Genomic DNA, 12,738 nt, shown 5'->3' with positions numbered 1-12,738 from the left:
TACCAATTTCACCTGCGTGCTTTGGGCAGCACAATTACCTGCCCATTTCGCGAAATGAGCAAGTAGGTTGCCCATATTGTAGATAAAGTAACTTTTCAGATATTAGGCACCTTGAAATGAGCAAGTAGGTTGCCCATATTGTAGATAAAGTAACTTTTCAGATATTAGGCACCTTGAAATGAGCAAGTAGGTTGCCCATATTGTGAAATATTTGGAGAATTATAATTCATTCACAACTATTGCCCACTGCATGCATTGAGCAGATAAATGTTTGCACATTGCATGCATTGGGCAAGCTGTATAGATACCTTGTACCTAAGTATAGTCAGTAAACTGATAACACATTTACACCATGCCTTGATGCTCATCACGTTGGGCTGATACCATGTGTTCACAAAGAAAAGATGAGCGTATCCTGCCCCACCGGTGACAAAATGGCTTACACATGACGCACTACCAGGAACTCCTTGTTCGGGAGCACGATGTACGGAACTCCAGCCCTCCAATAATTACATTCTGGTGTTTCAATCATGTGGACAGTGACAATAGCTATTCTGGTGTTTCAGGGTTCGACTGAGAGCCATAACAAATGTGAATGGAAACTGCATGGCCGTCAGAGAAGAGGAAAAAGAGGCATAGATGAAGTTCAATCATGTGTATAGAACCTAGGAAGACCAGGATTTTTCACACAGATATTATAAATCCGTAAACTGATAATTGTCTCGTGGACAGTGACAACAGCTAGATTCTAATCGTTCAGCCTTCTGGACAGTGGCAATAGCTACATTCTGGTGTTTCAGTCATGCGGTCAGTGACAATAGCTACATTCCGGTGTTCCAGCCATATGGACAGTGACAAAAGCTACATAATGGCGTTTCAGTCTTGTGGGCAATGACAATTGGTACATTCTTGTGTTTCAGTCATATGGACAGTTTCAGCAGCTACATTCCGGCGTTTTAGTCATGCGGTCAGTGACAATAGCTACATTCTGGTGTTCCAGCCATATGGACAGTGACAATAGTTTCATTCTGGTGTTTCAGTTTTGTGGACAGTGACAATAGTTACATTCTGGTGTTTCAGTCTTGTTGGAAGGGACAATAGTTACATTCTGGTATTTCAGTTTTGAGGAGAGTGACAATAGTTCCATCCTTGTGTTGTCAATGACAATAGCTACAGTCTGGTGTTGTGGACAGTGACAACAGCTGGATGAGCCTCGTCAGTCATTCTTTGCGTTGCCCTGAGACTGCAACGAAACTTTGATGCAGTTACACATCATCTTTTAGTAAGTTACGACTGAAAACAACGTAACACTTGTCTGATTCCAGTGGGCACTTTCAATTTACTCTACAGATGTGCAGCTATAAGTTTCTGCCAAGACCATTTGAAGCATAGTGTTGAGAGTTGGAACATGTCCTTTCCATCTTCGAATTTCATTGAACTTCATCAGAATGTCTCATGACTCAAGAAACATGCACAATAAGAATGGTATTAGTTTGAATGAATACAGTTATATCAACATGTCCTTCTAAAGATAACATTTACTTCGGAAGATATCGTATAAATGTGACCAAATATTTAGTTGACAATTAAGTGAAATGTACGTTACCAATTGTAACGTACGTTACACTATATTCAGTAACACCCATATGACGTATTTTGAAAAAACATTCATCAATATGACTATTTTTCATAATGGAAATATGGTGTAGGTAAAGTAACTTTTCAGATATTAGGCACCCTGTTGGAAGAACGTTTGTTTATTATATCCCGTTGCGTTATGAATAATGCCGCACGATTTAATACCATGGGTCATATATGTCATCCAATATCATTAATCGTTTTTGAATTATTATGAAGACAATTTCGTTTTAATAAGTAATTTCATGTTTGTATCGTTACGACGGAGTAGTACATTAAGTTAAGGAATGAACACAGCTGCACATTTAAATAATGACTAATAAATAATAAATACTAATAAAAGAATTTAACACCCCTTTATATATTCTTAGGTCTACTGGAGATGCACCAAATATCCTAGAATGTACATGTCATATGGCAATATGTAACCGGTGATAAATCTGGTATATCTATCTATCTATCTATCTATCTATCTATCTATCTATCTATCTATCTATCTATCTATCTATCTATCTATCTATCTATCTATCTATCTATCTATCTATTCCTGGAAATCGTATGTAATCCCGACACACAATCCCAGCGTAGAAGAAAACATGTTCCTATTGCGTGAGGAAGAGATGTCCCTATTGTGAAGAGGATTAAGAGAAGGTCGACTGTGTAGGGGTAAACATATCCCTATTGTGAAGAGGATTAAGAGAAGGTCGACTGTGTAGGGGTAAACATATCCCTATTGTGAAGAGGGTTAAGAGAAGGTCGACTGTGTAAGGGTAAACATATCCCTATTGTGAAGAGGATTAAGAGAAGGTCGACTGTGTAGGGGTAAACATATCCCTATTGGGAAGAGGTAAACATGTCTGTATTGAATGAGCATGCCCCAATTGCGTAGAAGTAAACGTGTCCCTATTACGTCGTGGTAAACAAGTTAAGAACAGCGAAAAGTGAAAACCTGGACTCTTTTTTTCCAACCTTTTACAAAGGTTCTGTTTTACTTGGAATACAATCACATCGGTTATCACCATAAGCACAGCACAAATAGTTTTACATGAAGTAGATCTACTTATTCAGTTAATTGCGCAAAACAACTTTCAATATGGTCTACTAGAAAATGCACGTGGAAGGCCTTGTTTGGTTATTTGCCTTGTTGCTATCCGCTCTGAGCAATAGTTCAGCTATATGACAACAGCTTGGAATTTATTGAGTCTGTACCAGACCAACAAGTGATTGATATTATGAGCAACACATCGTCTGGGTACGACAACACGCAATCAACCAATTCACCGGCCTGACAACCCGAAGCATTAAGTCGCCTCGTATGACAAGTATACATGTATGTTTATGGGGACCAATTCTAATCCCAGAACCCTAATCCCCACATGTGCATCGGAGGTTACCCAGAGTGATGTGGTGCTCATCGCTGTTACTTTCCAAACTCCCCTTTGTTTTCAATTATGAAAACCTCCAAATTTTTTTCATTACTTTCTCATAATGCTATCTCACTCCTCAGACTCGGTCACAAAAAGCACTATGACAAGGTTTGTTCATCTTGCAATCAGGCTGAAACCATTGCTCAAGTGTTACTAGAATGTCAAGACCATGCCCCAGCCCGGGCTAGGTTAAAACAAGAATTGCAGTTAGATCCGCTATCTGTCATAGATCTCCTAAAGCCAAGAGATGCAATAGCGAAGGCCAAACTAACTCTATTTGTGAGAGATGGACAGCTACTCGAACGTATATAAACAGAGCAGCCCAGGATAAAATTGAAATCATATCAATATAAGAAAATAGAAATCATATCAATACAAAAACAGAAATTATGTGAATACCAAACTCACAATAGATATGTGTACCCTACTCACACACAGGAGTCCAAAAGAGGGACAGGTCAGCCGAAATTGCTTAGGCAGAAGGCGACCTCTTAACACTTAATGCAACAACAACAATAACAGGGAAGCATACGGACCGTCTAGTATCCCAGTTACTCATAAACCTGTTACATGTAAGCCTTACTTTAAAAAAACAATCCCTTATGGCATACACTAGCAATTCCTTTCTTGATATATAAAACGTCCCCCGCCGTGATGTTGCTGGAATATTGCTAAAAGCGGCGTAAAACCATACTCAGTCAGTCAGTGATATATAAAACATCGCTTCTGCTGGTCATGCCTAGATGAAGTAGTAAACGGCTGTCTTACCTGAAGTTTCATTGTCTGGCAATACTGCTGATTTTAGATTGTTGTAACAGTCATATCTGAGAAAATTGCAGACGTGATGACAACCAATTATCATAACAATGATTTACACAGTCCAATGTTAGTATGTACTAGATCTAGCTAATGCTAACGAGTGCGGAAAATGTAACTACTACACGCCAAAAAGAGGCTAATTACACGTGCAACGTGAAGGTCAAGGTGGAAGAATGTTGTGTCTTATATCCCGTTGCCTTATGAATTAGGAAAGCACGATAGACGATCAGAACATGATGTAGGCACACTCCTGGTCCAAGTATCGATTGACATATATGTCACCCAATATCATCAATCCTTTTTAAATAAGTATGAAGGCAATTTCGTTTTAATAAGTAATTTTATGAGTATATCGTTGCGACGGAGTAGTATTTTAAGATAAGGAATGAACACAGCTGCACATTAAAATAATGACTAATAAATAGTCATCAAGAATTTAACACCTTAGGTCTACTGGTGATGCACAAAAATATCCAAGTATGTACATGTCTTATGGCAATATTTAATGGGTGATTACAAGTGGTATATCTATCTATCTACTTTAAATGTATATTAATTCCTGGAGATCGTACTGCTGACTGCAAGATGAAGTAGGATTGTACGGTGTCAGCTGTTCCTGACTCAACATCAAACATCATAACGTTATTCTGTTTATGATAAACATGTGATGAACCATTGTCATGCATCGTTACCGGTTAACCCTTGTTTGGCTTATTTGCCCGCAAGAAAATCATATGGTTGGTATCAGAATATGAACCTGAATAATGTATGGGTAAATACAGGAATAAATAGGATTCCCATGAAAACAGGTAGCGAACACATGGGCGTCTGTTCCTAGGTTAAATACAAAATAATTTGATTAATGTCAAAGATAAACAGTCTTCTAAATATTTTAATTCCAAAACACACCAGAACACAGAGCAAGACAACACAAAACACGAAGACGTTAAGACAAGGTGACTGAGGTACAAATGTATACCAAATATTGTTTGCTTCATATCACAGCAATGGGAGATATTATAACACACATTTTGGGATTCCGGGGTGGATTTGGTCCCCACTAACCTATGCTGGTTTATGCGAGGGAGCTAAATGGATCGGGTGGTCCGGGTTAGATTGGGTCCCCACTAACCTATGCTGGTTTATGCGAGGGAGGTAAATAGATCGGGTGGTCCGGGTTAGATTTGGTCCCCAATAACCTATGCTGGTTTATGCGAGGGAACTAAATGGATCTAGTGGCCCGGGTTAGATTGGGTCCCCGCTAACCGCTAAGGTATTTTCATGTACTTAGAGGCATTGTACAATATGCCTGTATCACTAATGTTTATTTCCAACGTTGGTGTAATACCTTTACATGACATCACAACAGTAAATGTCTGTCACATTCCATTTCATACATTTCATTTTTTTGGTTATACCAATTCGTACAAGTATAAGCCTTTTAAATCACTGTTCATTTTGTGTTCCATATTTTGTATTTACCGATCACGATCACCTTTAAAGTCCCATTATAACCATGTTCCGTTTAGCATTCCGTATTTTTGGTATAACCTATTTACAAATGCGTAAAAACCACTGTCGGGTCATATTTAGGTGTAACCAGATAACTATATATATAATAAAGCTGTCATATACATGATCTGCATGAAGTGCTTAGTTGTCGGCATGCCGGGCATAAAATGCTGATAATTCTGTTTGATACAGCAATATGCAGTGCTTGGTTTCATTCTTGTTGTTGGACATATCCGTTGTTAGCTATCTTAGCACTTGAACAAGGGAACGAGGCCATGTTTACGAATTTGAGGAGCACCATAATGACAATGTAATATTTCTTTTTGTATTATATAGAAGATTTAATCTTTTTCATGTTATATATGCTGATCTATGTTTTAATTTCATCGCAACCTGTTGCACATATGCATTTCACTGACTCAAGTAAGTCCTATAGTTTTAGTACATTTCTACTGTTGAAGACAAATTTGAAATATACATGTAACATAACAGATTCTGTCTTGGTAATTTGTAGTTGCCATAAGTACTGCACACCATCTGAAGGTGCCTTGCAGCATTTAGGTAATTCAATATTTAGATAACACACATTTTCAAGTAGTTCATATCATTTGGTTTTATTTACATGCGTGCTTAGTTTGTGGCAAGTTGGACATGTTTATACCAGTGTCCAAACCTTTCCATCATCCAGTCAGGTGTGTTATGTCATATATCACAGAGGGTAGCGACACAAAACCACAATTAATGACATTTATATTGCCTTTCGTATGCATACCATTTGGAATAATTTGAACAGTTTACACTTTCAAACCTTATTTAGAAATGAAACATTTCCCTTACATTCACAGGTCCAGAAACTAATAGGAAACATTTAACGCATTTTTACATTTGAATTACTTAGAGAAATACAACCCGAATCATTCAGTTGTGCGTCACTTTTTTTCTTTCATGACCACGCACAGGCAACATTGCTCAATCAAATCTGATGAAATACATTGCAAATATAAGGACAGGTACATAATTTGATCTCTGTATGCGCTCGGTAACCCTGCAGAATGTCAGGGTTCGTAAAGTTTGACAATGGATGCTCACTACATTAGCGAGGGCTATTTAATTGCAAGCAACCATTGGGAAGATGAGGCATGAGCCTGTTTGTGACATAATCACAGTGGACCATTTGTCAAAGAGTGAGTGAGTGAGTATGGTTTTACACCGTTTTTAGCAATATTCCAGAATATGCCTGTTTGTGACATAATCACAGTGGACCATTTGTTAAAGAGTGAGTGAGTGAATATAGTTTTACACCGTTTTTAGCAATATTCCAGAATATGCCTGTTTGTGACATAATCACAGTGGACCATTTGTCAAAGAGCGAGTGAGTGAGTATGGTTTTACACCGTTTTTAGCAATATTCCAGAATATGCCTGTTTGTGACATAATCACAGTGGACCATTTGTCAAAGAGCGAGTGAGTGAATATAGTTTTACACCATTTTTAGCAATATTCCAGAATATGCCTGTTTGTGACATAATCGCAGTGGGCCATTTGACAGAGAGTGAGTGAGTGAGTATGGTTTTACACCGATTTGAGCAATATTCCAGAATATCTCGGCGGGACACCAGAAATGGGCTTCACACGTTGTACCCCATGTCGGGAATCAAAACCGAACGCTTTAACCACTCGGCTACCCGACCTTGTATGAATATTATGACCTGTGATGAAATATGGCAAGATGGTGTCAACCATTTCTCATGCTACAGGGTTCTTCCAAACATATTCAAATCACTGTGAACGTGCTAGAGTAGTTACAAAATTGTCCGAGGCGGGCGTTGGTGCTCTACGAATTATGTCTGTCTCTGGGCAAAGGAATGTGTAATACTTTAAAAGTTATGCATTTAACAATATACTGCAGTCAAACAACGCGGCCGTTGCTGCTCTACCCCGTGCGTTCGCCCCACTGCGACGCCATGCCTTTCCGCCGAATCGCGTCGGTTGCGACGCCATGCCTTACCGCCGATTCACGTCGGTTACGACGCCATACCTTACCGCCGATTCACGTCGGTTACGACGCCATACCCTACCGCCGAATCACGTCGGTTACGACGCCATACCCTACCGCCGAATCACGTCGGTTACGACGCCATACCTTACCGCCGATTCACGTCGGTTGCGACGCCATGCCTTACCGCCGGTTCACGTCGGTTACGACGCCATGCCTTACCGCCGAATCACGTCGGTTACGACGCCATACCCTACCGCCGAATCACGTCGGTTACGACGCCATACCTTTCCGCTGATTCACGTCGGTTACGACGCCATGCCTTACCGCCGATTCACGTCGGTTACGACGCCATACCTTACCGCCGATTCACGTCGGTTACGACGCCATACCTTACTGCCGATTCACGTCGGTTACGACGCCATACCTTACCACCGATTCACGTCGGTTACGAGCCATACCTTACCACCGATTAACGTCGGTTACGACGCCATGCCTTACCGCCGATTCACGTCGGTTACGACGCCATACCTTACCGCCGATTCACGTCGGTTACGACGCCATACCTTACCACCGATTCACGTCGGTTACGACGCCATGCCTTACCGCCGATTCACGTCGGTTACGACGCCATGCCTTACCGCCGATTCACGTCGGTTACGACGCCATGCCTTACCGCCGATTCACGTCGGTTACGACGCCATACCTTACCGCCGATTCACGTCAGTTACGACGCCATGCCTTACCGCCGATTCACGTCGGTTACGACGCCATACCTTACCGCCGATTCACGTCGGTTACGGTATCATGTAACTCAACTAGCTCGGTAAACACAGAATTTACCTCAACTCACAACAACTAGCGACACCAGACTATTTTGTTTTAATGGGTTATTCGGTCCCAGAATGTACTTGTGGAATGGGTCGAGTCAGTTGATAAATTGAAACAAATCAATATCTATACACCTAAATTTAAATCCTACGTATTGCTGCATCGGATTATGGATAAGCATACGACGAACGGATAATGAAAGGTGATCTATTCTTAAAATATACTATTCATTTTAGCTGGTGTATTATGTTCAAACGGTAAATGTGTCTCTTAGCGTAAGGTGTAGGCAATTAGGAGGAAGAACCCGTCAGTTAGCCCCGGTCGAGAATTTTCAATTTTCAAGTACACCACAAGTCATTACAGATATGATTGTAAAAATACACAATGTGAGTCATATGTATGTATGGTACATAGACAATAATTAAGCTCTCACGAAAAAATGCTTATTAACATAATTCGTTTCACGGTTACATGCATTTTAAATGAATGCTCATTCACAGCTGTACACAATTGCAAATTGATATATGATCACATAATACCGATTTAATAAGTAATTTTTGATGACCATATCATTACGACGGAGTAGTACATTAAGTTAAGGAATGATGTTTTTGAGAAAGAAGCGCCAGAAAGAATCTGTTTAATATCATGTCTGAGTCTTTATCTTATCAATACGTTTACTTAGTGACATTTTTAGATGTGTGTAGTATATATATATGATAATATGTCTGGGTTCACTAAAACCATTTTTTCGTGAGATTATTGTCTATGGATCAAATCTATCTATGTATCAAATCCATATATATATATATATATAGATAGATAGATAGTTAGACAGAAAATGGTTTTAGTGAACCCAGACATATTATCATAATTCGTTTCAACGTTATGTGCCTTTTAACAATTTGCTCATGCACAGTGACATACATGTGAGTGGAATATTACTTTGGGATAAACTGAATTACAGACTAGAGAGACTGGACAAGTTATGTTGCAGTCTTACCACACTGATGATTCGCTGTCTGTGAATTGTAATCTTCACTGAATACAAGTAACGTAAGTACTATTATACTATACGATATAAAGCAATTGTATTTTGTATTTTGACATTGAAAAGAAATGTGGAATACACAATTACAAACTCTCTATATAAGGATGTACAGTCTATATATACCATATGCGCCATCAATTCTATGATTGGATCTGGGAGACAATTCGCGAAAATCACCAGTTTTACTTCAATTTCACTCTGCTGAAGATCAGTGCTAAACAATAATTTTATTTTATTTAATCATTTAATTCATGTTCTGCTTAGAAGGTCTAAGAAATAGAATAACTCCAGGGTCTTGCAAATCTTGCATAACATACATTACTGACATTTGGGAGATACCAGTCGTTATTTCAATGCTGAACGGAGAATGATTCATGGACAATGATTTGATTACTTAAAGTGACAAACACACACATAACATAATTGGAATAGTCATAAAGATTCTTACAAAATGTTTCAACGACAATAAAAGCCATTCTATATTTATTATATTATTTTATCAAGATGGCCTTAAGGACCTGTTTGAAGGCCAACCTGATGCTGATCCTCACTGTCATCTCTGCAGTGATGGGAGTGACCACCGGGTTACTGTGTCGACAGCTTCATCTCTCCACAGACACCATCCTACTCATCAGTCTCCCGGGGGATACATTCATGAGGATGCTGAAGATGCTCATACTTCCGCTGATTGTTGCAAGCATGATCACAGGTACAGTGGAATGTGTCTGGACCCGATTTGTGTGGAACCGAAATGTTAGTACGGTTTAGGTCCGGATGTGTGAGTTGTGAGTTGGTGATTGAGATTGAGGTGTTGCGTCCCTTTCCGAACACTCAAGATCGAATACAATATTCTTTTAAAATTATACAAGAATCAGTTCCCCGTCTCTATGATGTGTAAAAGTAATGTCCGTCACTGCCTACAAAGGAATATCACAATGTTTAGTGACATTCTTACTCGTCCACTGCCATTCAAATAACCATAGTGACAAATGTAGCCCTAGTCAACAGGCGGCGGGATAGCCTAGTTGTAATAGTTTTCGCTCGACCCGCCAGAGGCCCATGTTCGATTCCCCATATGGGCACACATATGGGTGTGAAGCCCAGTCTTTGTATTGCTAAGATATTGCTAAAAGCGGCGTAAGACTCAACTCATTCAAAAGCGGCCTTCGATCGGCTGGCAAATGTCAAATCTTCCGTACAACTCAATGTTTTTGGCAGCTTCCAAGTGGTCGACGTGCACTATATAATGTTTTTTTCCGACTATGGCATTAACTTCTACTTCCGAATCTGAATAATATCGGTAGTGAGCGAAAATAACTCTCACAATGACAGCGAACATGATTCTAAATTTGAAGTCAAAGTCAAGGTCACGCACTGACAAGATGTACACATTACCGCTTCAGGCGTTAGAATTTCGGAGCATTCTGGGTCCTTTATGTTTTGCTGTTTTTCAATTAAATATATACTTTCTTTACGAGTTGATGTATTTAGTATGTTTATATATTCAACATGTCTCGAATCATCCTATTATCCTAGACATTTTAGAAATTTACAATGATCTTTCTACTGGCCAATGTGATGTCGTATTTTGCTTGCCGCCAAGTCATGCAGGCATAGCAGGTCACTCAAGACCTGATGCTCCAGGTCAAGCAGCTCCTGACAAGCCGTTATCTCCATTCCTTATTCAATACAGTGATTTCAAACCAACCATGAAACCATAGTATAATAACATCCATGTCACGATGTGTGATACCAAGAAGTACTGGGAAGTCGAACCCGGGGGTTCAGTGTAACGAGACAATGGATTAACCACCAGTCTATCAAACCAACCCAGTCTTTTTATTCTCATTTCTTTTATTTAATATTTCGTATGTTGTCATTCATTTAGGGACATACGGCGGCACCACTGAACGCGGTATGAGGCCTTACAAGATACACATGTTCTGTTGGACAAAACTAATGTTTATTTCGTTTCAGGGAAAGTTTGGTCACATTAAACACGTCACTAACTGCAGTCATTGCACGTAAAAATGTAAATGATAATATGTTTTACATAGATATTTTAAAACCCTTGCAATGGGATAGTAAAACCTTAATTATATATTGTCAACATGTCCCTCCAACGGTTTCATAGAATACTAGCCACGATAGCCATTTCCATGCGAGAACATATACATTTGCACCATTAACGCGCCACTTTCGCGGTATTATCGCGCCATTTCCGAGTCACTTTCGCAATACTTTCACGGCACTATCACGAACGTAACGAGAAATATACTGAAGCGCAAAAGAAACGTCACTATGGATAGATATACAGCAACCTTATTTGTCCAAACACTGTGAACATACTAAGAGACATATTGAAAAGATGAAACTTGGCAAAACTGATCATCAAGGTTGAAATTAAAGTGTCAAATGTCCTTAGAGTGAAACCCAACACTAGTTTCTGAGAAAATGGCATCACAAGTCAGTTTCTCGTGTGTCCGCCATATGTATTGATGAATACCTTGCAACGTCGATACATGGAATGGATGCGGCGGTTGATGAAGGCCTTAGGCACTTCAGCCCACACTCTGGGGGACGCCTGACGCAGTTCAGCTGCAGTTTTCAGCCGTCTTTGAATCTCGTCTCACAGGTGCTCCATGGGATTTAAATCGGGACTGAGGGCAGGCCACTCCTTAGATCTGATGCCATTCTCCTGGAGGAAGTCTTCTGTTGCTCTCATGCTGAAACTCGTGGTTGCGGCGACGTGCCAAATGAGACTTGATCAATGTACCGAGCTGCTGTGACACCATTCCCTCTCCCTGGGCCACAGGGCCGACCCTCTATGCAAGACTAATTCCACCCCACACCATGATGCTCGGACCACACCACGAGTTTCTCGCAACAACACAAGCATCCGAATAACGTTACCCACGGCCTCGCCAGACTCTCTCTCTCTCTGCCATCTGCTGTTGAGATATAGTAAGGGCTCTCGTCTGGGAAGAGGACTGCTCCACTGCTGGTGGCGCCAATGCTGGTCCCGACGACGGTCCCGGCGATGACGTGGTGTCAGAATGGGTCCTCGGTGTTGAGATATATGCTCGTCAATCGTCGACGCACGGTGTCCGCACTAATGTCTCGCTGGTGTGTCCCCATGGCGAGCAGTTTCCACAGCAGCGACAAAGCGATCTTGAAGATGCTGTCGCACGATCTGACGATCCTCACGTCGGGTGGTGACCCTTGGTCTTCCAGTACATGGTCGGTCATCTGTAGTGTTGGTGGTTTGGTACCGTTGCCGGAGCCTGTATATATGGTCCTTACGTGGACTTGAAATGCATTGGCTACTTGCCGGGTGGTTTGTCCAGCTTGCAATCGTATGCTTGGTGTCGCTGATTTCTTGTCAATCTTGGCATGTGGTAACAAAACAATGTCGAATGAATGCCATCCGATCTGGGTGGATTTTTAAAGGGCAAGAAATGGGG

Source organism: Haliotis cracherodii, unplaced genomic scaffold, assembly GCF_022045235.1.
Source record: "Haliotis cracherodii isolate W230 unplaced genomic scaffold, xgHalCrac1.p SCAF_3, whole genome shotgun sequence".
Taxonomy (NCBI): domain Eukaryota; kingdom Metazoa; phylum Mollusca; class Gastropoda; order Lepetellida; family Haliotidae; genus Haliotis; species Haliotis cracherodii.
This window is presented reverse-complemented; position numbering follows the sequence as displayed.